Raw genomic sequence first — 25,804 nt, 5'->3', positions numbered from 1 at the left:
GGGGCCGGGGAGGGGGCCGGGGAGCAAGAGCTGAAAGGAATGAGAGTGTGCCCTGCTCCCTTGAGCTCAGCCCGCTCACGTCACCTGCCCGTGGCCACTGCTGTGCTTGGGTTCAGATATGAGGACCACCGTGGGCAGCGAACCTAGTGGAGATGGATCCCAGGCTGCATTTTACTGAAAACTCTTCAGGACTCTGTATTTCACCCTTCCACTATGAAACGTTTTTTTAGCACAAACAGAGGCCGCTCTGGAATCCCAGGAGTCATGGTTTCCGGCCAGCGCTCTGCCACAAGTATCACCCTGTAGGTCAGCCATGAAGCGCGACCTCATTTATTTCCGTCTTTGTTTACTGAGTATTTATCTCGGTATTTGTTTCCATACATAATATGGACCAGGTTTCAGTTCCTTGAAGCACAAAAGCTGCTGTAACAGTTTCAGAACAGAAGTTAAGAAAAAGGAAACGAGATGTCAGCCAAAGAAAGAAGAATGTTTACTGGAGGGCAGGGCTCGAGCTGCTGAGATCTGGCACGTGAGCTGAGGCTGTGTTCTGAAACTTGCCATCAAGGAGAGTCGTCAACATTTGCAGATCTTTATAAAACAAGGAAGACAGATCTCAAAGGAAAACTTGTGAGTCACTCTTGATGGTTTTTCTCTCCCTCACACCACAAACAGAATCAGGCACCAACTCTGACTCTGCTCAGGAAGGTTTCCTGGGGTCTGACCTGCCTACTCCCAGCCCCGCTGCTTGGCTCTCACACTCGGCATTCCCCACTCCCCCTCTCATGTTAGTAACTGGTCTTCCTCCGTCTGTCCCTTTTCTAACAATCTGCCAGCGCCATTTCTCTAGTCTGATTTTGTTGTTGTTCTTGTTCGGTCACTCAGTTGTGTCTGACTCTGTGACCCCTCAGACTGCAGCATGCCAGGCTTCCCTGTCCACCACTATCTCCCGGAGTTTGCTCAAATTCATGTCCACTGAGTCAGTGATGCTAACCATGTCATCCTCTGCTGCCCCCTTCTCCTTTTGTCTTCAATCTTTCCCAGCATCAGGGTCTTTTTTAATGAGTCGGCTCTTCACATAAGGCCAAAGTATTCAAGCTTCAGCATCAGTCCTTTCAATGAATATTCAGGATTGATTTCCTTTAGGATTGACTGGTTTGATCTCCTTGTAAATTCACAGGATTCTCAAGAGTCTTCTCCAGCACCACAGTCCAAAAGAATCAATTCTTCGGTGCTCAGCCTTCTTTATGGTTCAACTCTCACATCTGTGCATGACTACTAGGAAAACAAGAGCTTTGACTATACAGACCTTTGTTGATAAAGTGACGTCTCTGCTTTTTAATATGCTGTATAGGTTTGTCATAGCTTTCCTTCCAAGGAGCAAGTGTCTTTTAATTTCATGGCTGCAGTCACCATGTGCAGTGATTTAAGTCCAAGAGAATAAAATCTATCACTACTTCCATTTCCCCATGTATTTCCCATAAAGTGATGGGACCAGATACCATGATCTCAAGTTTTCTGAATGGTGAGTTTTAGGGCAGCTTTTTCACTCTCCTCTTTCACCTTCATCAAGAGGCCTTTTAGCTGCTCTTCACTTTGTGCCATTAGAGTGGTATCGCCTGCATATCGGAGGTTGTTGATATTTCTCCCGGCAGTCTTGATTCCAGCTTGGGATTCATCCAGCCCAGCATCTCACATGATGTACTCTGCATATAAGTTAAATAAGCAGAGTGACAATATACAGCCTTGTCATACTCTTTCCCGCTTTGGAACCACTCAGTTGTTCCACGTCCAGTTCTAACTGTTGTTTCTTGACCTGCATACAGGTTTCTCAGGAGATAGGTAAGGTTGTCTGGTAGTCCTGTCTCGTTAAGAATTTTTCACAGTTTGTTGTGATTCACACAGTCAAAGGCTTTAGTGTGGTCAATGAAGAAGATGTTTTTCTGGAATCCCCTTGCTTTCTCTATGATCCAGTGAATGCTGGCAACTTGATCTCTGGTTCCTCTGCCTTTTCTAAATCCAGCTTGTACATCTCAAGTTCCCTGTTCACATACTGCTGAAGCCTGGCTTGAAGGATTTTGGGCATTACTTTAGTTGCATGTGACATGAGTGCAACTGTCCAATAGTCTGAACATTCTCTGCCATCACCCTTCTTTGGGACTGGAATGAAAATTGACCTTTTTAGTATGCCATCTAGGTTGGTCATAGCTTTGCTTCCAAGGAGCAAGCGTCTTTTAATTTCATGGCTGCAGTCACCATCTGCAGTGAGGAGTCCAAAAAAATAAAGTCTCTCACTGTTTCCACTGTTGCCCCATCTATTTGCCATGAAGTGATGGGACCAGATGCCATGATCTTAGTTTTCTGAATGTTGAGTTTCAAGCCAGCTTTCTCACTCTCTTCTTTCACTTTCATCATGGTGAAAAATCGCCAAAACCTAGCACCAAGTGTATGTGAGACAATTTTATGTGAGTCCTCAATTTACTAATAAGAGAACAGAGGCCACGGCGGTTAAGTAACTTGCCCATGATCATATGGCTACCAAGTGCAGAGCAATGAGCTTGGCCAAGGTAGGTTTAATGCCAACGTTTTCAACCCTTGTGCCCACTTGGGGTCCCAACACCAAAGAGCCAAGCGCCTCAGGCCACTTCCAGAAGAGGACGTGTTCTGTTGACTGGCAGGCAGCCTGTGGTCCTGAGACCAGGCTGGGATGTGGTACCCTTCCGGCCGGCCCTGGCGAATCCCGATTCTGCAGCCAGACAGGAGACCACTAACGGCTGACAGAGGGGTTTGGCTGCCCCAGGAGGAAGGCTGAGAACCCGAGGTGACAGGCCTTGGGAACAGACCGGGAAGGAGTCTGCCTCAAAGGCTGGATACCTCCCCTGACCACTTGACAACCGGTGACCCCATGGATCAGGAACAGGGACTCCCAACTGCTCCACTGCTCTCCAGAGGGCACTTCTGAGAGCACATGACTCATAAGAACGAGGTATCCTAGGCTACCCGCCAACGACTCAAGGCTCGGACGAAGCATGCTCCTGCTCTGGGACTTCCGCTCCCTCTTCAGCCTTTGTTTTTCTGTATCACGTAACTGGGACACAGAACTGATATGAACACAGAACGGATGAAAACAGAAGAGCCCCAGACTCCCTGCTACCTGGCTTGGCCCTCCCTCCACCAGGACCAGCCCCGACTCCGCCTGGAAACACCAGGCCTAAGAGACCCAGGAGGCCCATCCGCACTGGACTTTGGGGGGGGCAGGGGGCTCCCCAAGCTACACGCTGTCAAGCTCACCCTCGACACTCTGAACTCCCTTCTTCTTTCCAGGCTCACCCTAAGGACAAAGCCTCCTGACCGGGCCTGGCTGTCCCAGCAGAGCGCTGACCTGCTGCACTTACTGGCCGTGCCAGCCGCCTCAGGAAACTGACGCAGAGATACAGGCTAAAAACACGGTCATTAAGAGGAGGTGTCCCCAGGCCCCCAACAATCTTGGAAAGCTACATGAGCAAGATGTCTGAAACCCGTGTCCGTGGCGTGCGCATGCTCAGAGTGCCCGCAGCCTGCCTCTCCATGTGAAACGGCCCAGTTCCCAAGAAGGGAACTCACAATATACTTGCTGGCACTGAATCCGCATCCCAGCTCCTGTACAGACAAGCTGGGGTTTCAGGCCCGGAGGCCCCGTGAGTCTGCGACCTCACACCGATGTTTCCTCTCCCGCTTGTCTTAGGATGTGAGGCTTCAGGCTTACGGAGCCATGACGAACGTGCGGCAACATAAACAGGGCACCTGAACAGAGGCTAGCATCCCTGCCGTGTGAGCAGGAACGCTCTGACACCCTCGGGCCTGCTCAGCTGCTGCTGAGCTCTGCACACACCAAGCAGGAGCGGACGTACAGGGAAGTCAGCTACGGGCAAAACTGCAAATGCAGCTCCGGTCTCAAGGCCTGGCCGCACGTGCTCCTCTGAGCAGGGGGCTGAGCGTAACAAGCTCCGTGGCCTTTCCGGTCTCCCCCGGCTTCCTAAGACTCCCCTCCCCATTTCTCATCTCCCGGCCGTCCAACCCCTTCCTGCAGTCACCCTAGCACCTTCCAGTTGAACCCCATAACCCTTCCTCACTGTCTGCAGGATGGAGTCAGCACCCAGCCCCACCTGCCTTGCCCACCCACCTCGCCAACCCGGGACCCTGATGCAGGGGATCTCCCCGCCTCTGCCCCACAGAGGTTATGGACAGTGGGGTTCCGAGCCCAGTTCTATGACTACCTGCCTGGGGAGCCTTGGGAAGACAGGACTCTTCCCCGTCTGAGCCTCAGCCCCCTGACCTGAGGATGGGGATGACGGCGGGTGTGGGGACGCTGCAGAAAGGAGATGATGGCACACTCAACCCCTCCACGCTGGTGACATGACTGCGCATTCTGCTCCTGACCACAGCCAGCCTGGAGGAAGCGCAAAACTGCAACTCCTATGACAACCAAGAGCTACGTTCTAAATGTCTCACATGCCATCTAGTGCTGAGGAGGACCCTCTGTGCCCCCGGGTCTTAGGTCTTTGACCAGGTGAGAGCCCCTGGGGATGGGGGGAAGGGGGCTGGCAAGAGGAGACCAGAGGAGGCTGGCGCCTCACCACCTCCATCAGGAACGTGTGGACAGTGCAAGCGAAACGACACATTTGCTGTGCGAACACAGCTTCAAGAGAAACTTGTCACAACCTGGGGCCACCAGCTCTGATCTCTCCTACTCTGCGCTGGTGGGGAGCCCACTGGCGCTGACCCTGTTTTCAGGCCTTCTAAGTCGTTACAAGGGAGGACACATTCCTAGCCACAGAGCATGTCTTTAGTCAGAAGTGTTTTGAATGCACTTTTGTTCCAGTTGAATTAACCTTTCAAAAAAATTAAAAACAAACAAAACCCCCCACTTTCTTGAACCAATAGGAAATGTGTGAGTCCCACACTCTGAACTAATTCCTCCTCCCCAAATCACGTCAGTCACCTGAATTCCTACAGTGACACTTAACTTTAAGAAACAAAAGCTTTAAATAAAACCATCCCTTACCTCCATTTCAAGAATTCTATTTAAAGTTCTTTAAAAAAAAAAAAAAAAAAACAGGCACTCTGCCATTAAGCAAACACAATCACAATCCATTTTCACCTGCCACTGCTCGTGAGCAGCTCGCCGGTAATCACTTCTGCACTCCCATCTTCATCAACCTCTCAACCAATCGGTACTCCTCTCTAAGCACCTGTGCCAGGCCACCGAACACTATCCTTGCATCCCTCCACAACTTTCTCAGGGAAAAGCTGAAGCCCCTAGCTACACACTCTAATGAAAAAAGTCATACGATAAATGAGTAAGATAAAGACGATAAAACAGGGTTAAGTATCAGAGTGACGGAAGGGCTGCTGAACTTAAAAGAGGTGACAGGAAAGGCCCCTCTCAGGGAGGGAGACTTAAGCTGAGATCCAAATGACCAGGGGGGACAGTTACGAAAACACCAGGGACGATCAGCATCAGCAGACAACACAGCTGGCACAGAGGCCCAAGGCGGGAGGAGACTGGCTTGGTTTCTGCCCCTTTCCCCAGTGTGGCTGGACCAGGAAGGAAGGGAGTAGAGGGAGATGGAGACAGAGGGGAAGTACGGTTTTATGACAGGGAAGCTGCTGGAGAGCTTTAGACAATGGCCTAACAGGAGCTGATTGTCGTTTTTAGGGGGAAATGGGAGAGGCTTCCCAGGCAGCTCAATGGTAAAGAATCAGCCTGCTCAAGTAGGAGATGCAGATTCTATCCCTGGGTTGGGAAGATCCCCTGGAAAAGGAAATGTCAGCCCACTCCAGCATTCCTGCCTGGAGAATCCCATGGACAGAGGAGCCTGGCGGGCTTCAGTCGACACTCACAGAGTCAACACGACTGAGCAAAGAAGCATGAGGAAGTGGGAGAAGCTGCAGGCCCTGTGCAAGCAAGAGAGGGCGGGGTGTGGACGTGGGGCAGGGACCAGGACGGGCAGTGGACCAGAGAGAAGAAGTGGGTGGGTCTGGAGCACGTTTTAGAGTCTTTTTAGAGTTTGAGTAAGCTCCAGGAGTTGGTGATGGACACGGAAGCCTGGCGTGCTGCAGTCCATGGAGTCGCAAAGAGTCGGACCCAACTGAGCGACTGAACTGAAGTTAGAGACTTTAAAAAAATTTTTTTATTTACGTAGCTTTTGGCTGTGCTTGGTCTTTGCTGCTTTGCTCGGGCCTTCTTTAGTGGTGGCGACTGGGGATGACGCTTCGTGCGGCGTACAGGCTTCTCACGGCGGTGGCTTCCCTTGTTGCAGCACAGACTCTGGGTGCGTGTGCTTCCGGAGCCGCAGCACTCGGGCTCAGTAGTGGTGGCGCAAGGGCTTCGCCGCATGTGGGATCTTCCCGGACTAGGGATCGAACTCACAGCCCCTGTGCTGGCAGGCGGATTCTTACCCATTGTGCCACCAGGGAATTCCTAAGTCTTCTTCACAACTCAGTTGTTTCATGTTATTTTGTGAATTACTAATGAAGCAAAGACTGAAAGTATTTCAACAGAAATACTAAGACACCACCAGGACCATGAACTGAAGGAAGAGAGGCGGCCTGGCCTAGTCTTTACCGCAGGGCCTGGCACAGAGTTAGTCAATATCTGTAGAATTAATAAATCAGCAGCTCGCAGATTTAGAGAAGATTTCATAAAAAAAGATGGAATTGGGTCAAGTCAGCAGTCCTCTTTCTGGTGCAAGCGCCAAATCAAAGGGCAGATTATTCTTTTAAATGAATAAGTGCAGCTGCACCAATGTCACCCAGATAGGCAGAAATTTGCCAAGAGTGTCTTACCAGGAATAGAGGGAGATCAAATATACATACGTGTAAAACAAATGTCCCCATTCAATCAGGAAGTGTCTCCTGGGTACCTGCTGTGTGTCCAGCACTGATCAATCCCTGAGTGGGGGGGCCGGGGCGGGCAGGGCAGTGAGGGGAGATTCAGACACATTTCAGATCTCTCCAACAGTCAGGAACAGGGCACATAGACTCCAAGACTGCAGCCTCAGAGTCGCACCGGTCAGTCGATATGACGACAGTCTGGAGCCGGGGTGCACGTCTTTTTCCTACTCAGTTCACTGTTCTTACCAAAGTCCTCTTGAATCTGAGTTCCGTCATGTAGCTGCTGATGAGCGTGGAGTGGGAAGGGCTGGGCTGTGGTCCCAGCGCCACTCCTCAGCAGCCAAGCGCCCGTGACTTTACTGGAGTCTCGACGTGCTTACCTGTCAAGTGGGGGCAGCCGTTCCTGCCCCGCTCCCTCACAAGGAAACAGAGAGGATCAGATACGACAGTCGCTGTGCCAGTGTTCGGCAACTGTGCGTGCTATATAAATCAGTAACGGTGCTGGTCTTCACAACAAAAGGAATGATCCCTCTCTGCTCTGTGTCATCTGAGATCTTGATAAAGCAGGAGTTTTAAGTTTTCATCCAGGGCAGAAAGTTAGAGGATCCATAAATGCAATGTACTATCTGGGTGACCAAGAGAATTTAGATGAACACCGGTGTTCAGGGCTGAAAGGGCCTGGAACCCCACTCCTGGGTGAGCTACCAGAGATCTCCTCCACACGCACTCACTTTTGTCAAAGTGTAATTTTCAAAAAGCTAAAAAGGGAACTCTCGTGCCAATATATAGTATGCACGTATCAAGTAAGTCCTTCATGAAGGAAACAGCAGGATGGCAAAGCTGGTCCAAATCTAACAAAAGAAACATATGAACTTGGTGGAAAAGGAAAGAATGCTGTAATAATCTTGCCAAGTTGATACAAAACTGGCTAATGTCCTACAGAGCAATTAAACTATAACCTTTGAGGTTATCTTTCCTACTGAACAGAAATCATTAAGAGCTCTACTGGACAATAAAATTCACTTTTCACTTATCGATTTTCTTACAAGTTAAAAATCTAACTTTACAAAAGTCAGATACTCTTTAGATCGGCTTACCAGATTATGCTCTCAAGTGACCTTGGAAAGGCACACAATAATCATTTTGCCTTTTCTCCAAATTTCAGGTAATTTTCCTGAAGTATCTCTACACTATCTAAAGCTAGCTTATCATCCAATCCAATGGACTGGTTGCAATGGATAAGAAGCTGTTCTTTCCCATCTGGTCCATTTTTGCCTCTGCTGCATTTACCTCCTCTTAATTTGTAAAAAAAATAAAGTAACAATAATCCTTCAAGTAATTGAAGTCAATTCTAAATTATTGATTAGTCTTCCTAGGTCAAATGATCGTGAAATTTGGAGGGCCTTGTTTTCTAGAATTTCCAGTCTTCGGTGCTTCTCTGAATTCTCTCCACTACCGCCTCGTGAGTCCTCTTTAAAGACAAAAAGGGAAATGTGATTCATCGGAGCTGATTCAGAGCCCCCTCCCCCAGGCTCTGGCTATTCTGAGGCAGTTACCATAATTAACTCTAATTTCCTAACTTCACAAACCTACCCCATCACTCCTTTCTTTCCAATATAACAGTGCTTGGAAGTCACAAACCAAGCCCACTCCAGAGAGGCACATATAAACCCAACCCACACGAACTGGCACAACAATATGAAGTAAAAAAAAAAAAATCGAATGAATCAGGGAACGTCTTGTTCATATCTGTATTTTCCACAGAGGCTAGGGAATTAGCATGAATAAACAAACAGATTAATTAATTAACTGTTCTAAAGAGCTGAAAGAATGAATGGATTCCAAAGGCTTTGGCATGTTAAGCGAGTGTCTCTAAGAGCCTAAGTGAGGAAGGGCATCTCCAGGGACTGGTCTAGTGGGAACCTTCAGAAATGGAGAAGTTCCTAGTGCCTTCCGGCTGGCTTACAGACAGATGGGGTGGCGTATAAACTGTGTGTATCCCCCAGTTCTAGAGGCTAGAAGTCCGAGAGCAGAGGGCCAGTGTGGTCCGGCGAGGGCCCTCTTCCGGCTCAGGCACATTTCACTGTGCTTGGTCCTCACAGAGTGGACAGAACCAGGGGGCTCTGTGAGGTTCCTCACAAGGGCACGGACCCCACTTCTGAGGGCTCCACCCTGAGGCCCCACCTCCCTGACACCCTCACATAATGTGAATCTTAGAAAGAAAGTGGAAGTGTTAGTCACTCAGTCGTGTCTGACTCTTTGTGACCCCATGGACTGTAGGTCACCAGGCTCCTCTGTCCAGGGGATTCTCCAGGCAAGGCTACTGGAGTGGGTTGCCATTTCCTTCTCCAGGGGATCTTCCCGACCCAGGGATGGAAGACGGTTCTTCCGCACCGCAGGTAGACTCTTTATCCACAGGGCCACCAGGGAAGCCCTGGGGAATCTTGAGGGGGAACACGAACATTCACGTCACAGCAGAGACCCAGTGAGTGAGCACCAGGGGTTTCCGGCGCCTGGCAAGGCAGGGATGAAGTATCTTGCCAGGAAGCAGGGAAGCAACAGAGAGGGGTAAACACATATATGTGAAACACCGCCACACAGGTCTGAAGGGACCCATGCCGGCGTCGTCTCTATGTTGTGAACACCTACCCTGGCCCTGAGAATACTTCCTAATCTACAAGGACAAAAAAGGAAAACCTTCATTTAACAAACGTCTGACGGCAGCGATGATGACAATGAAATCGCATGGACATACGCCTGAGAGAGGTGTCACCTGAAAAGTCCTGCGTTAGATAAATATATTTTTTCCCCTCTAAAAGCCAGTCTTTCTTTCTCATGTATTATTTCTGATAAGCTTTCTCTATCTCTGATTTCCCGCTCTCATGTACAGGGTGGTATTTTTCCTCATCCAAAATAGCACTGCTTCTTAGTTTCCCAAAGAGCTTCATTGGCATGGATCTTGCAGTGGTGTTTATGTTCCTTCATACAAAGAGCTCCGACGCTCAGCATAAAACCCTGCTGTTTAAATTAATAGGTATGCGGACAAACTGATTAAGGGCCTTCCCTTGGATTGCTGATGCTGAGCTAGGATTTGTTAGGCAGCTGACTAACTTTGGAACTGTAGTTCTTTCTTAAAAGATGTATTCTTGCTAACATGAAAAAAAAATGAGCACTTCATCATTTTCTAAGCCTCACTCTCAAACCAGTCATCTCTCTTATGACACTACCTTCCATGGACCCCACAGTAAATACTGAATAAACGAAAGAAAAGAGGGCAAAAAGAACACAGGCATTAAACGAACCAAATCTCAAGAGCCACTGAATGCCATGAGCAGAAGAACACAGATGCTGAAGGATTTCATAGTTCTCACTGACGAGGTAAACGGTCTAAGAAAAATGTCAGTCCGATCTTCTCACTTTGACCAAAGAGAAAAACACAGCACCCCATCTAGGGTCGGGCTTCCCCGGTGGCTCAGATGGTAAAGAATCTGCCTGCCAAGGCAAGAGGCCCAGGTTTGATCTCTGGGTCAGGAAGATCCCCTGGGGAAGGGAATGGCTCCCCACTCCAGTATTCTTGCCTGGAGAATCCCATGGAAAGAGTCGGAAACGACTGAGAAACCAACACTTTCCCTTTTCTGTCTAGGGTCACCTGACTACTGTTGGAGCTGGAATCAAAACTGAAGTCTCCTGATTTCCACTTAAGTGCTTTTCCTTTACATCAGTGGCTCTCAAAAGTGGGGGTCCTTGGCCAGCAGGTCAGCATCACCTGGGAGCTCGTCAAAGAGGAAAACCCTCAGCCCTCTCCCCAGACTAAATGAGTCAGAGACTTTGGGAGGAGAGAACCCAGCAAGCTGCATTTTTAACAAGCTCTCCAGGGGAGTCTGATGCGTGGTCAGGTTGCAGAATCTGACTGCTCTAACACCCGCGATTCTCACCTGGAGGGTGGGGAGGGGGCATTCTGTCCTCCTCCTCTAAAGAACAAGTTAGGACCCAAAGGGCAGGAAGATGTTGATTCCTTTATTACTTAAAATAGCAAAAAAAACCTAGAAATAAACTAAGCATCCTCAACAAGGGACTAGTCAAACAAAGTACAGTATACACAAAGAGACAGATCGACATTAACCGCCGAGACATTACTACTGTTGAGTAAAAATACTACAGAGGACTATTACAAATTGTGAATTACGGTTGTATGATAAACACCTCCTCAAGCCAAACAATAAAGCAAGTTACAGGAAGGCATGCAGTGTACTCTCCCTTATGCACCACCATATACAGGCACACCCCGGAGACACCGGGTGTTCAGCCCCAGATCACCGCAGTAAAGGGAGTATCCAAATAAAGCGAATCGCCCAAATCCTTTGGTTTCTCAGTGTACATAAAAGTCACATTTACATTACAGCCTACGAAGTGTACAACAGCACTGTCTTAAGAAAATGTACATACTTTAGCTTAGAAATACTTTATGACTTAAAAAAACGCTAGCCATTATCTGAGACTTCAGTGAGTCGTAGTAGAACAAAGATCGCTGATCAATTAACAAATACGGTAATGATAAAAAAAAAAGTATAAGGTAGTGCGAGAATTACCAAAATGAGGCACAGAGACCTGAAGGGAGCAAAGGCTGCTGGGAAAATGGCGCCAACAGACCTGCTTGGCCCAGGGTGGCCACAAACCTTTCATTTGTTTAGAAAAAAAAAAAAAGCAGTATCTGCAAATTGCGGTAAAACAAGGTCAGCTTGTCCATCACATACAACCCAGCACAGGACTCACAGCTTGGCCTTCGGATGCAGAGCTCCCCACCAAGGGGCAGGTCACCACACTACCATCAACGCCAGCTTCCTTCTGAGTGGGATGACACTGTCATCTCACGGGGCTTAGGTGAGAATCTACCCAATGCGCGTGACGCTGCTAGGAAACAGCTCTTAGGCAGAGCTGCCGCATTATTATTGCACTTCTTTCTGCATATATGGGCCTAGAGAAATGTTTAAAGTGTGTTGGCCAAAATGCTAACAACTGTTTATCTCCAGGGGATTGACATGCTCTCGTCATCTGCACTTCATTTTTCTGTGTCCCTTCCTCTATTGCTGAATTTTTACAATGAATAGGTATGGTTTTTATAAAAACAACAACACTATTTTATATGTATCCTCCTCAGTTCAGTTGCTTCATCGTGTCAGCCTCTTTGAGACCCCATGGACTGCAGCACACCAGGCCTCCCTGTCCATCACCAACTCCCAGAGAGTGCTCAAACTCACGTCCGTTGAGTTGGTGATGCCATCCAGCCATCTCATCCTCTGTTGTCCCCCTCTCCTCCAGCCTTCAATCTTTGCCAGCATCAGGGTCTTTTCGAATAAGTCAGTTCTTTGGATCAGGTGGCCAAAGTATTGGAGCTTTGGCATTAGTCCTTCTAATGAATATTTAGGACCGATTTCCTTTACGATGGACTGGTTGGATCTCCTTGCAGTCCAAGGGACTCTCAAGAGTCTTCTCCAACACCACTGTTCAAAAGCATCAGTTCTTTGGCACTCAGCTTTATGATTCAACTGTCACATCTATACATGACTACTGGAAAAACCATAGCCTCATACAGACAATGCTCTCAATTCTAACAGATTTCATGAGACAGGCAATCTCAAATGAGAGCAAGCTGTGGAGCCTGAGACTCTAGGCCTGAAACACTACCAGGTACAGAATAAACATCTGTTGAATGAATGAAAGAACAGATGAATTGACAGGCAAGAGAGGGCAGCAGCGCTGAGTTTTGGAGCCAAACAGCAGCTGAATTTAAATACCAGTTCTGGGGACTTCCCTGGTAGTCCAGTGGCTAAGACTCCACACTCCCAATACAGGGGGCCTGGGTTCGATTCCAAGTCAGGGAACTAGATTCCCACATGATACAACTAGGCGTTCACAAGCGGCAAATAAGACTCAGCACAGCTAATAAAGGGCTTCCTTTGTGGCTCAGCAGGTAAAGAATCCACCTGCAATGCAGGAAACCTGGGTTCTTTCCCTGGGTTGGGAAGATCCTCTGGAGAAAGGAAAGGCTACCCACTCCAGTATTCTGGTCTGGAGAATTCCATGGACTGTACAGACCATGGGGTCACAAAGAGTTGGACACGACTGAGCAACTTTCACTTTCACAGCTAAACAGTAAATACTTTTAAAAATCCAGATTTTCAAATACCAGTTCTGTTACTTCCTAGTTGTTAAGCTTGAACAACTTATTTTAGCCCCTTTGATCCTCAGTTTCTTCATCTATATAATGGGATTATACCAACTCAAGACTATATGTGGATTAAATAGTGAAGGACAGGGAAGCCTGGCATGCAGCAGTTCACGGAGCTGCAAAGAGTCGGACACGGCTTAGCAACGGAACAAGTGAGACAGTGAACGGGAAAGCAGTTCGCATTTAGCAGAAGTTCAATAAAAGTGAGCTCTTCTCTCGCCTAGTGCCAGGTCTGCTGATGGCAAACTGTGTGGCACTGGACAGGCTTCTCTGTTTTCACAGCTATAGAATGAGCATGGTGTTCACTTACCCTGTGGGATGCTGTGATAATCACGTAAAAGTTTTCTGTACAGTGTGAGGCACTATAACCGGAAAGACGTATTACTATGATTATTATGGGAGTTTTGGGGTCGATTTATTTTACAGCCTCTTGGCTCCAATAAACCTTTTTTAAAACCTGAGAACCATGTGGATTTTATTAATTAGTACTAATTTGCTGACCTTCATGAGCTTTCCTAGAATACCCTAATCCCTATCTACCTGAAAATAAAATCTGCCTTGATCTGCCTGCAGTCACTGTCTCTCAAGAAACCCTGGTCTAGGTCAGCCTGTACAGCACGGAACCGAGGAGCCGTCCTCAGTGCTGGGTGCTTGCGGTTCTGGGCTCCTGATGCTGACCATGGGAACCCTTGCTTCTTCCCACTGTTTAAGAGGAAGGACTAAGCTGGCACCTCCAGCGAACCCTTACCTCACGGACACGCTCAGTCTCCGGCTGGGAAGCACCTCAGTGACTGCCGACGTCCACAGGACCTTCAGAGGTGGCCAAAGGAGCCCCTGCCACGGTGAGCAAGGTGGGGCTGTCATCCTGACTGTACAGAGGGGGAAGCCACAGACCCGGGGGTTAGGAGGTTTGTCGTGACCAGAGTCGAGCCTCATCCTGCCAGCCCTGCTTGCTAACAGAAAGGGACCTCACACGGTACTTCCGTTTGGGAAAGGTGCAGACGGAGGGAGAAGAAAGCACGCCTCAGTCCTGCTTCATCAGGGGCCGGGCCAGGCTGACCCCAGAAGCAGAGCCTGCAGCTTCCTTCACCTTTCCCATGGATCACCTCACGCTGACTTATGCTGCCCTGACTGTGGACGTCCGGCACCCTGAAGAGTTCTGTTCTGAGTCAGAAAGCTCCACAGAACCACAGAAACCACACGGTATTGGGCCTGGACATCATTTGGTTCGATCCTCTCCTTCATCCCTGCTCCCTATACCCTGCCTGTCGTAAGCCTTTCTTTCCTCTCCCAGAATCCAGGTCAGTGGACACTGAGAATACACCATATGCCCAACTGTGGCAGCAAACACCCCAGCCTCCAGACCATGACTATTACACGTAAGGGATGAGCCTACGTGCTGATTAATATGTGCAGGACGCCATCACCCTGCCCTTTAGGCAAGAACAGCAACCGATACAAGAAACGGAACTGTCTTTTCCTTCCGCTTCTCAACTCCCTCAAAGGTTGAAATTACTCAAAGAGAAGCCAGTCTGTTATACATTAGCCATACAAGATATGCCGGCAGAGCCACATCTGGGTAAACAATTATGTTTACAACCAATTTTTAAAAATGAATGTTTAAAGACCATGGGGACTATCGAGTTGTAACTGAAGGTGAGGATCACAGGTTAAACAGCGTCTGGAGCTCCAGCACTGTCGGTTCTGAGCTGCACCATGCTGGGACTCTCAAACCTGGGGCCTGCTGGGGCCTGTGCAGTCTACCAGGCGGGCAGCTCACTGGTCTCTCTGTGCCCCAGGCTCCTCAGCATGAAAAGAGACTGTGGCAGCACCTCAGCGACCTTCTGTGAGAACCGTAAAGATAAAGAGACAATGTATGTTCAGTGTTGGAACACGGAGGGCATGTGAAAAGTACTCATTAATATGAGCTACCGCTATCCTTTACTATTATTCCTATTTTTAACACTTTACTTACTTATTTGGCTGCAGTGGGTCATAGCTGTGGCCCACAGGATTTTCATCACAGCACGGGGCTCTCTAGCTGTGGCTCACGGAATTAGCTCCCCAGTGGTATGCAGAATCTTAGTTCCCTGACTAGGGATCGAATCTGAGGCCCTGCACCGGAGGGTGGATTCTTAACCACTGGACCACTGGGGAAGTCCCTGCTATCCTTATTATTACTAAGTACATTAATGGTGAAGCAGAGTTCAGGTCTTTCTAAGCTGCACTTTTACATTTAATCGTATTTGCACAAACTATAAAACAGGATTAGATGACTGCCCTGAGAAAGCTGACTTCAAAAGACAGAGTAGTGGAGCAAACTTTTAGTCCTAAGAAAGGTTTCTGAAATTTGCTGATATCCTAGCACATGCTAGATGACATTTTCTCCACAGTTAAAGCATCTATTCAATCGTCGTTCTTATGAAATTTTCACCAGTTAGGCACTCTTTAACAGTTATCACTTATTTTCCCAAGCAAATAACCAACCTTGGTGGATAGGAGAAAGGGTAAAAAGCGGGGCCGCCCCCCCTCCGATTCTTTACACACCCTCACGCCCCTCTTCGATTCTTTACACACCCTCACGCCTCTACTACCTGCCACCAGTAGCTGAGATGGGAGCCGCCATGGCAAGGGCACTATTTCCAAAACGCTTGGTGAGTGAAGCCGAAAGGAGCAGAGGCAGAAAAGAAAAAAGCGGATGATCTCCCTCGGCGCCACAACCCTGAGAAGCAGACGCCTGCTGCTCAAGCCACCAAAAAAAAAAAGAATAAAATAAAAACGAGGAATTTATTTTATGTTGTAGCAAATGATGAAAGAGTACACAAATGACTTGCAACAAAGGTGCTATGGCAACTCAACGGGGAGAGGACAGTCTCTCCAACAGACGGTGCAGAAACAGTGGAGAATCTCTACAAAAAATGAGAGACCCTTACTTCATGCAACACTTACACAGGACCGCATCGATACTGAAGTGGGTCACAGATCTAGTCTAAGAGTTAAAACTATAAACCTCTAGAGGAAAACACAGGAGGAAATCTCCCTGGTCTTGAGTTGGGCAGAGAAGGATCCACAGAAGAAAGTGTTGGTGGGCTGGACTTCATCTAAATAAAAGATGTACGTGCTTCAAGACGCCACCAAGAAGATGAAAGGGCAAGCTACAGATGGGGGTAAATCACAAAACTGATAAATGGCTTATGTTCAGAATGAGTAATCAGAAGGGAGATTTCTGGCTTATATCCAGAAATCTCAAAACTCAACAATGACAGAACACCCATAATATAAATGGAGAAGAACCTAAATACCCAACAGTGAGGACTGGTTACATAATCTAGATACCTCCAGTCAACAAAATACTAGCAAACTGTTACAAGGTAAACTCTTCTGAAAGAAATAATGTGCACGAAAGAAATAATGTGCACCGCCAGGAGGCTGGGTGGGTAAACGGACCGAGAAGTGACGAAGCTTATGCAGTGGGATGGTGGTGGGGATATATACATTTACTAGATAATTCGATTTTTTGAAGTCTGAAAATTTTCATAATCAAATGCTGAAAAAAGCTAAGCAGTAGACTGTTTCACAAGTATGCCATTAAACAGGATGCACTGGCAAATAAAAAAGACCACAGAGCTGTATGCAGAGAACAAATCCACAAGATACACATCTTTCTTTAACGTGTGGTCACAAGAAAAGAACCCAGAGCAGAAAGTCGACAGTGGCCCTCCTGGGTGATGCGATGAGGCTGCTTTTCCTCTTATTTTTGCTGACCCATTGCCTTTAAATTTTCTACTATGATCAACTATTTTTGTGACTTAAAAAGAGAGGTGCCTTAATAGTAATGAAGCAAGAAATACTTTCAGACAAGAATTTACTTGTCACAAACTTGGTTACAGAAAATGCTCCCCTCCAAAAAAAGCTTGAAGAGTCTTGAGCTTATTCAACGTACTTTTGGTGAATAATTCTTTCAGCCTGCTACTGCCTCCCCACTGGACTTTGCGCCAGATTCTGAAACTCACAGCAATCAGGGCTGCACAATCGAAAACATACCTATCAGAATTCTGCACCGGTCTCACCACAGCCACATCGTATCTGGAGTCAACAATGTGTGAGAACCTCGGACAAACTAGAGCCTGTTCTACACAGCTCCAGAGAGCAGGGTATTCCACCCAGGGCAAAGTCGAGGAAATGACCGCCACAGTCTAATAATTTGGGTGCTGTGATGGACGATGCAGGACCTGGATCAATTAGTAGACATTTTTCAGAGAAGCAAATACATACCGAATATAAGAAGAAGGGAGAGACACCTAGGGCTGGGTTAGTAACCTAATAACCCAGGGAGCATCTAACCACCAAAATTGTAAGAGCAGACGCTGGGTGAGCTCCTGTCACAGATAATGGCTATGATCACACTCATTCACTCAGGAAATGTTTACTGAGTGAAGATTCATTCATTTAGTGAGTGCTTACAACGCAGTAATGGAAACTCCATAATCTGCGCTGTCCCACACGGCGCCACACGTGCCGGCTGACCACTTGAAACCAGCATCACCATCAGGAAGGCTATCATATACAAAGAACACGTGAGGGTAGGTTCCTTATAAACATGCAGAACAGAGGAAACCAACACGAAGAGGCAGAGAGAGCCTGCTTCACCCAAGGCTTCATAAACTGTGCTAAGAAGTTATAACTTTATCCAGAAAAACAGAAAGATTCTGAAGAAACTTAGGAAGAGAATATTAACTCAGAGTTGAGTATTGACAATTTAACAAAATACCGAGGAGACAATGAAAGGGGTAAAGAAGGAAAGTGGAATGTGACCATGGCACTTAAATAATGATGAAGACCTATTTATGCCAGTATCACAGCTCCAGAGAAAGGGGGACAGACAAAAGAGAGTTTAGGGAAGAAGAAATGATAATGACGCCTCCGCCTGGATCTGGGGGGAGGGAATGAATGACTTCATCAAGCCTCCGGGTTTCAGTTCGGGCCACAGCTCACAGCTCACTGAGAATGAGGATTCGGGAAGAAAAGTCTGGGAAAGAGAGCAGTGTGTTCAGTTTTTGTTTTTTTTTTTTAGCAGATTTATTTAGAAAGAGATTTTTATTCCATAGAAGTAACCCATTTAAAATACACAATTCAATAACTGTTTAGTATACTTACAAGGGCAGTGTGACCATCCCTGCAATCTAAATTTACATTGTTTTTATCACCCCCCAAACAAAAACCTCACACCCACCAGCAGCCACTCCCCATTCTCACCCCTTAACCTCAGCACCTACTAATCTACTTCCTGTCCCTACAAACTTGCCTCTTCTGGACATTTCATATAAATGGGATCACACAGTATGTGGTCTTTTGTAACTGGCTTCTTTCTCACAGCATAATATTCTCAAGGTTCACCCATGTCTTACCAGGATGGGCACCTTGTCCCTTGTTTATTGCTGAATGACACCCCACTGTACCGCACTTTGTTGACCCATTCATAAGGATGGAGGCATTGGGGTCGTTTTCACTGTTTGACTACTACAAATAAAGCTCCTATCAACATTTATGTAAAGCTTTGTACGGAGGTACATTTCATTTCTCTTGGGTATATGCCTCAACGTGGAAACACTGAGACATAAGGAAACTCTATGTTTAACATTTTGAAGAACTACCAGACTGTTTTCCAAAGCAACTGTACATTCTCCCCAGGCAATGTTTGAGGTTTCCAATACGAGATTTATCAACAGTCACTTAACCAATGTGTGAAGATTAATTACCCACATCCTCATCAACATTTGTTATTACCTGTCCTTTTATTTAAAAAAAAAAATCATTTTTGGCTGTGCTGGGTCTTCACTGTTGCGAGCAGGCTTTCTCTAGTTGCAGAGAGCGGGGGGCTACCCTTCCCTGAGGGGCCCGAGCTTCTCCTTGCAGCGGCTTCTCTTGCTGCTGAGCACAGGCTCTGGAACAGGGGCTCAGCAGCTGCGGCTTACAGGCTGTTGCTCTGAGGCATGCGGAATCCCCCCAGACCAGGGATCGCGCCTGCGTCCCTGCACTGGCAGCCAGATTCTTTGCCCCGGGACCACTGGGGAAGCCCTCGCCCAGCCTTCTGAGTCCAGTGAGAAGCCAGTGGTCCCAGAGAGATGTTGTGGGGAGGGAGGTGGGAGGGGGGTTCATGTTTGGGAACGCATGGAAGAATTAAAGATTTTAAAATTTAAAAAATAAAAAACTAAAAAAAAAAAAAGAAAAAAAAAGCCAGTGGTACCTCACTGTGGTCTGGTTTGTACTTCCTCATATCTAGGGATGCTGAGCACCTGTTCGTGTATTTATTGGCCGTGTGTATCTCTTCTCTGGAGAAGCGTCCATTTGAATCATTTGCCCCCTTTAAGGTGGGCTGTCTTTCTATTACTAAGTTGGAAGACTTCGTTGTGTATTTTAGATGTACATCCCTTATCAGGTACTTTCTTCCACTGTGTGAGTTGTCTTCTCACTTTCTTAACAGTATGATTTGCAGCTCACGTTTTTAATTTAGATGAAATCCAATTTATCTTTTTTTCTTTCATGATTTGTGTTTTGGTGTTACATCTAGAAAAACATTGCTGAATTCAAGATTTACTCTTATATTTTCTCCTGTAAGAAAGTTTTAGCAGGCTTCCCTGGTGGTCCAGTGGTTAAGAATCTGCCTGCCAATGCAAGGGACGCTGGTCCAGGAAGATCCCACATGCCGAGGGGCAACCGAGTCCACGTGCCACAAGCAAGGAGCCCGTGTTCTGGAGCACCCAGGCTGCAGCGACTCTGGGGAAGCCCCTGCGACGAGAGGCCCCAGCACCGCAACTGGAGTGGAGAGAGCCCTCCCGCAGCAACAGGGACCCAGCAAGCCAAAAATACAGCTAAATAAAGAAAGACGTATTTATTAAAAAAAAAAAAAAAAGTTTAGCTTCAATATTTAAGGTCATAATCTAAAAGTTAACTTCTGTATATGGAAGTAGGGGATTCAACTTCTGTATGTTGATAATCAGGTGTCCCAGCATTTGCTGAAAGGCTGTTTTCCCCCTTGAATTTTCTTGGCATGTTTGTCAAAAACCAGCTGCTCATAAAGACAGCAGCAGTGGGTCTCGGTTTAGGCTCACCGAGTGTGAAGCGCCTGCGCTCTAGCTTCTTGGCGGTAAGCTACGTGTGGATAATCATGGCTTCTACCCACAGCCCAGCAGTCGGCACCAGGGACTCGATAAACCCAGAGAGCGGTCCTGTCCGCCTGCGTGGTCCCCCGTGATGCGGCCTGCCGCACCACCCACGGGTGCGGCCACTCTGGGGCGCCGCACTCTCCCCAGGTGGCTCTTTCTGCTGCTGCTCTTCTAGCCGGAGCTGTCTTCAGTGTCCTGCTCACACTCACAGTGACACAGATCCAGGACGGCGCGTCCCTTCTTCCTAGGATAGGAGTCCCTAGAGACGCTCAGTCAGAAATCTCAGCTAGGACAAGAAAGCGTACATTTGATTTTCATCTGTGTACAGGCACAGAGGCTCCAAGTGTGGTGTTTCTGTTTTGTATCAAGGGTTTCAACTGAGTGCCAGGCCCAACATTTTTCTGTGTTCAGGCTAATGTTAGGGAATTTAAATTTTTAAATGCTAATAATGTCCCTTGTGGCTCAGCTGGTAAAGAATCCGCCTGCAATTCGGGAGACCTGCGTTCGATCTCTGGATTGGGACGATCCCCTGGAGAGGGGAAAGGCTACCCACTTCTGTATTCTGGCCTGGAGAATTCCATGGATGGTCCATGGGGTCTCAAAGAGTCTGACACGACTAAGGGACTTTCACTAATGACATCAGTGGGTCAGAGCTCAGTGAAAGGGAAGCCCTCAAAAGGACCACTAATTAGAGATAAATCATGAATAACTTGAAGAACTGAGGACATTAAACTAAATTAATGAAAGACGTCCTGCAGACCATTGTCTTCAAGCGATAATAAACCGGTACAAAGAACCGCAAAAGGGAAGAACCAACACAGAGGATGAAAGACCCTAGTCAAGCCCATTACAAATGCAATAAATAAATAAATAAACACTGCGTGGACCAGACCTGTTTTCTGGCACTTTTACCTCAGATGCCCCATCCCCCTCTTCTTGGCTACATCGTAACACACAAGGCCCAACTCTCACTGCCTGATCCCTAGTGCTTTTCAAGTACTCAAAATCTACCTTTCAAGTAAATTTTTAAGCAGATATGCTACACAAAAATAGATAAAGAGTAGTTATGTATTTATAAGAGAAGTCTATACTTTAAAAAAAAAACTCACATTTACTGCAGTAATAGATTTAAAATTCTGAAGTATTTTTAAAGTAGTCACATTTAGGGAACTGCCTGACTGTACAATGGTTAGAACTTGGTACCGTACCTGACTGCTGGGGGCCCAGGTTCGATCCTTGGTTGGGAAACCTAAGATACCACAAGCTGTGTGGTATGGCCAAGAAAAGGGTATTCACATTTACTGAAATTATGTTTCCATTAAGTGTCTAACATCAGCTCTACCATGTCCAATAACGTCCGTGTGTGTTCACATTGCCTAAGCCAAGCTCAACAAGGTACATGTCTCTCAAAGGTAGAAACAAGGATCAAAATACTGACCTCCAGGGGCTCTTCTAGTTCTAAGATCTAAATGCCTATGATCATTATTCTAATTTCTCTCCTGTCCTTACCTCAAAGCTACATAGTAGGGGATTAAGCAAAGATGATTCAGTTCAGTCACTCAGTCGTGTCCGACTCTTGGCGACCCCATGAATCGCAGCACACCAGGCCTCCCTGTCCATCACCAACTCCCAGAGTTCACTCAGACTCATGTCCATCGAGTCCGTGATGCCATCCAGCCATCTCATCCTCTGTCGTCCCCTTCTCCTCCTGCCCCCAATCCCTCCCAGCATCAGAGTCTTTTCCAATGAGTAAAGTCTTTGCATGAGGTGGCCAAAGTACTGGAGTTTCAGCTTTAGCATCATTCCTTCCAAAGAAATCCCAGGACTGATCTCCTTTAGGATGGACTGGTTGGATCTCCTTGCAGTCCAAGGGACTCTCAAGAGTCTTCTCCAACACCACAGTTCAAAAGCATCAATTCTTCGGTGCTCAGCTTTCTTCAGAGTCTAACTCTCACATCCATACATGACTAATGGAAAAACCATAGCCTTGACTAGACGGACCTTTGTTGGTAAAGTAATGTCTCAACCATGCAAATATGCCCAAGGACAACTGGCAGCCACACAGAGCCACACTTGTTCACACTGGCCTGCCACTGACAACTATAAACACTCTTGTCCAGGAGTCTGAGTTAGCCTCTAAGCTGAAATGACCATGGTGAACAAGAAAAGGTTAAACACAACTTATCTCCTTAGATATACTAATCACATTTCTTTTAAAATCCAAGTCTGATTATTTTATTATGTCTGTTTTCCCTTCGTTTTGAGTTAAGTCTTCTCGTATATCTGATAATCCTTGACTGCATCCCAGTCACTGCGTATGAGAAGTACACAGATAATTCCAGGCTCCTAGAAGATTTGTTCTTGTTTCTGACATGCAGGTAGGTCAGAGGCACAAGCTACTCCAGACCATCTTAGTCCACTTAGGCACAGAGATGAGACAAAGCAGTGCTCCAGCTCCTGAGAGGGCCAGTCTGTGTCCAGTTCACTCTTGTCCCCAAGAAGAGCCCTTAGGAAAACCGGGGTGTTTACTAGGGCTTCTCCTCCTCAGCAAGGGTGTGCACCAACTTTTAAAAAAATTTCCCGTCCCATGAATCTGCCTAAAGCTGTAATCATCTTCTCAGTTGACACTTTCAGCACTGACAATTGCTTCAAGAAAAGAAATGGTGCCAAATGTAGGGTTACCTGACATCTCTACCTACACCTTGGCTCTGAAAATTCCTTCTGCCTTGTGGTTCTCCTATGCCCTCAAACTGACAATTCTTTCTCAACTTTTTACCTTGTCTTGTTCTTAGTAGGTCTTAGGCCCAAGTGATCTGATAGAAGACCGCCAGAAGTGGAATCCCCAATCTAGTACAAAAGCCTTGTTCAAAACTGAACCAGATGCCAACTTTCTAACATAAAATACTCATCGTGTAATTCGAGTCTTCTCTAGTTGACTTCTACAACTTCTGCAGTTCTGAAATTTGAGTTTTTCCCAGGGAACTAACCAAATCAGGCGATGAAGCAATCTGGAGTGTGAGAAAACAGAGCTGGCACTGCTGTTTACTAACAGAAAACCATAAAGCCCTAATTAAAACAAAGCATCAATCAAAACTAATTTAATCAAGCCCTGTAATCTGAAATCTAACAGGCCTCGCGGCTGGAATGGGAGGCATGGAGCTCCCTTCAAAAAATGAGACAGCTAGAACCTAGGCGCTGTAAACCCCTAGACCTGGAGCCCAACACACAACAGACACATGGGAAAGCCGGTCCCTGGGCCCTTGCTCCTCCTCCCCGCCCCTCCTTGATCCCCACCGATAGGTGGACGGACACTGAACACAGGCTGAAATTTCAGCACAGTCCAATTCTCTCACTACAAAGTCTAAGGCTCATTCTCAAGTTTCTGCTGTACTGAACAGGAGGAACTGGGGTTGAGGTCATAAAAATGAACTCGTGAATCAAGAGAGCAAATACTCTTGCCTACTTTGGCCTGTAACTAAAGAGAAAACCATGGGTGAAGAGGAGTGAAAAAATAAGAAAAATGAGCTTCATGTCCCTGGCTCAGATGGTAAAGAATCTGCCTGCAATGCGGGAGACCTAGGTTCAGTCCTTGGGTTGGGAAGATCCCCTGGAGGAGGGCTTGACAATCCACTCCAGTATTCTTGGCTGGAGAATCCACATGGACAGAGGAGCCTGGCGGGCTACAGTCCATGGGGCCACAAAGAGCCGGACACTACCAAGCAACTAAGCACACAATCTATGTGGCCTAGGCAAGGCCTCTGGAGTCTGAGAAACGGGCTATTTCTCATCTGAGACATAGGGGGCTCATGCGCCAGTCAACAAACATTTACTGAACATGTGCTACCTTTCTGAGAAACCAGACCCAGTCTTGATCTCAGGACTAGATCAGCACTTCTCAACTCTGGCTGCATATTTAACTAGAGATTTTAAATAAAGTAAAAACAACAAAACACTTTATTTCAGATTAATGGACTCTAAGGCAGGGCCCTCACACTGGAAGGGGGGGTGGGGAAGAAGGCCTTTTCAACTGTTTCTGATGCCCAGTGAGGGTTAAAAACCACTGGACTTAGAGAATTTCTAAGTTTCTGAATCTAATTTTCTATGGTTTGACAAATGAGAATTTTTTTACAGGTAAAACCCTCCAAAATGAGCCAGCTTCACTCACACTTCGGAGAGAGGGTGACTGAGGTTAAGGGTGCCTTGACTGTGCTGACAATCCTATCCTGAGGGGTCACACTGTTGAGTGTCCTCCAGCCTCACAGATGCCTCCTCGGATGCATATTCAAAAGCCAAACATATCACGCTACAAGTGAGAACTTGTCCCAAGGGGCATTCAGATGCCTGAATCATGCCATTCTGGATTTGTTCCTTTGGGTTAAAGCACTATTTGGCCATGATTTTTGTCACATCTGTTTAACATGAGTGCTATTAATTGGTCATTTTCTTTAAAATCAACTCGCTAAAGCAGTAAGAGAGGATTAGCCCTCCTAAATATTAAAACACACGATAGAGCCTCTTTAATCAAATGAGATATTGGCATACAAATAAATAGAGACCAACGGAACCTAAGATTGAGGGCAGGAGAAGAAGGGGACGACAGAAGATGAGATGGTTGGATGGCATCACCGACTCAATGGACATGGGTTTGGGTGGACTCCGAGAGTTGGTGATGGACAGGGAGGCCTGGCGTACTGCGGTTCATGGGATCGCAAAGAGTCGGACACAACTGAGCAACTGAACTGAAACGGAACATAACAGAAACTCCAGAAATGGGTCAAACTGATTAAATATGACAAAGGACAGAATCTAAAAACACTGGGAGAAAATGGAATTTTTAATAAGCCGTACTGAGATAACTGAAAAATGAGATGGAAAAGGCTAAAATTGGATCTGGCTCTCAAACCTATATATTCAATTCCAAGCGGATCAAAGACTTAAAAGTTTGAAAAGAAAAAAGAAATGATACAGGCACTAGAAAAAAAAACACAGGTGAATTCAACCTGGGGACGTAGAAAACTTTCTAGCCATGACTGAAAATCAAGACGCAGTAAAGCAAAAAAAAACTAAAAAAGAAATACCCACAAAGTCACATGCGTTAAGCACCTCGCGTCTGCATCATTTCAGCTCCTCCCGCCTTAACTGTTTTTATTCCGGCCATCCCTGAGGCAACCAGTTTTGTCCGGGCTCTGACCTGTGTCCAGTGCCTGCCTGGGGGTGGGAGGGGGGTCTGTTGTGGCCCCAGAGAGCTGCCATGTGTGCCCTCTCGGGATCCACTGAGAGCACCAGCAGGGGCAATATATGCCATGTGGGGCACTACTCTGCCAAATGAAGACGGGATCTAATGGATATATCACCCTTCCTTCCCCCAAATATCAATCCTATGCCCTCCTCCAAACACACACGAGCCTTCATCTTGGGTAGTTTTCTAGAGAACCCAGTTAAAATACCACTAATACCACTAGTCTGATGCAGAGCTTTCCTGGTGGCTCAGATGGTAAAGCATCTACCTACAATGCGGGAGACCCGGGTTCGACTC

At 46.9% G+C, this 25,804-nt stretch overlaps 1 protein-coding gene across 1 annotated transcript in view; it reads right to left on the bottom strand.

Annotated features, from left to right (window-relative positions):
- EVL (Enah/Vasp-like) overlaps positions 1-25,804 on the bottom strand; it is a 147,513-nt gene that overhangs the window by 105,878 nt on the left and 15,831 nt on the right. The window lies entirely within an intron of this gene.

The sequence above is a fragment of the Capra hircus genome, chromosome 21 (genome assembly GCF_001704415.2).
Source record: "Capra hircus breed San Clemente chromosome 21, ASM170441v1, whole genome shotgun sequence".
NCBI classification, from domain to species: Eukaryota; Metazoa; Chordata; class Mammalia; order Artiodactyla; family Bovidae; genus Capra; species Capra hircus.
This window is presented reverse-complemented; position numbering and strand designations above follow the sequence as displayed.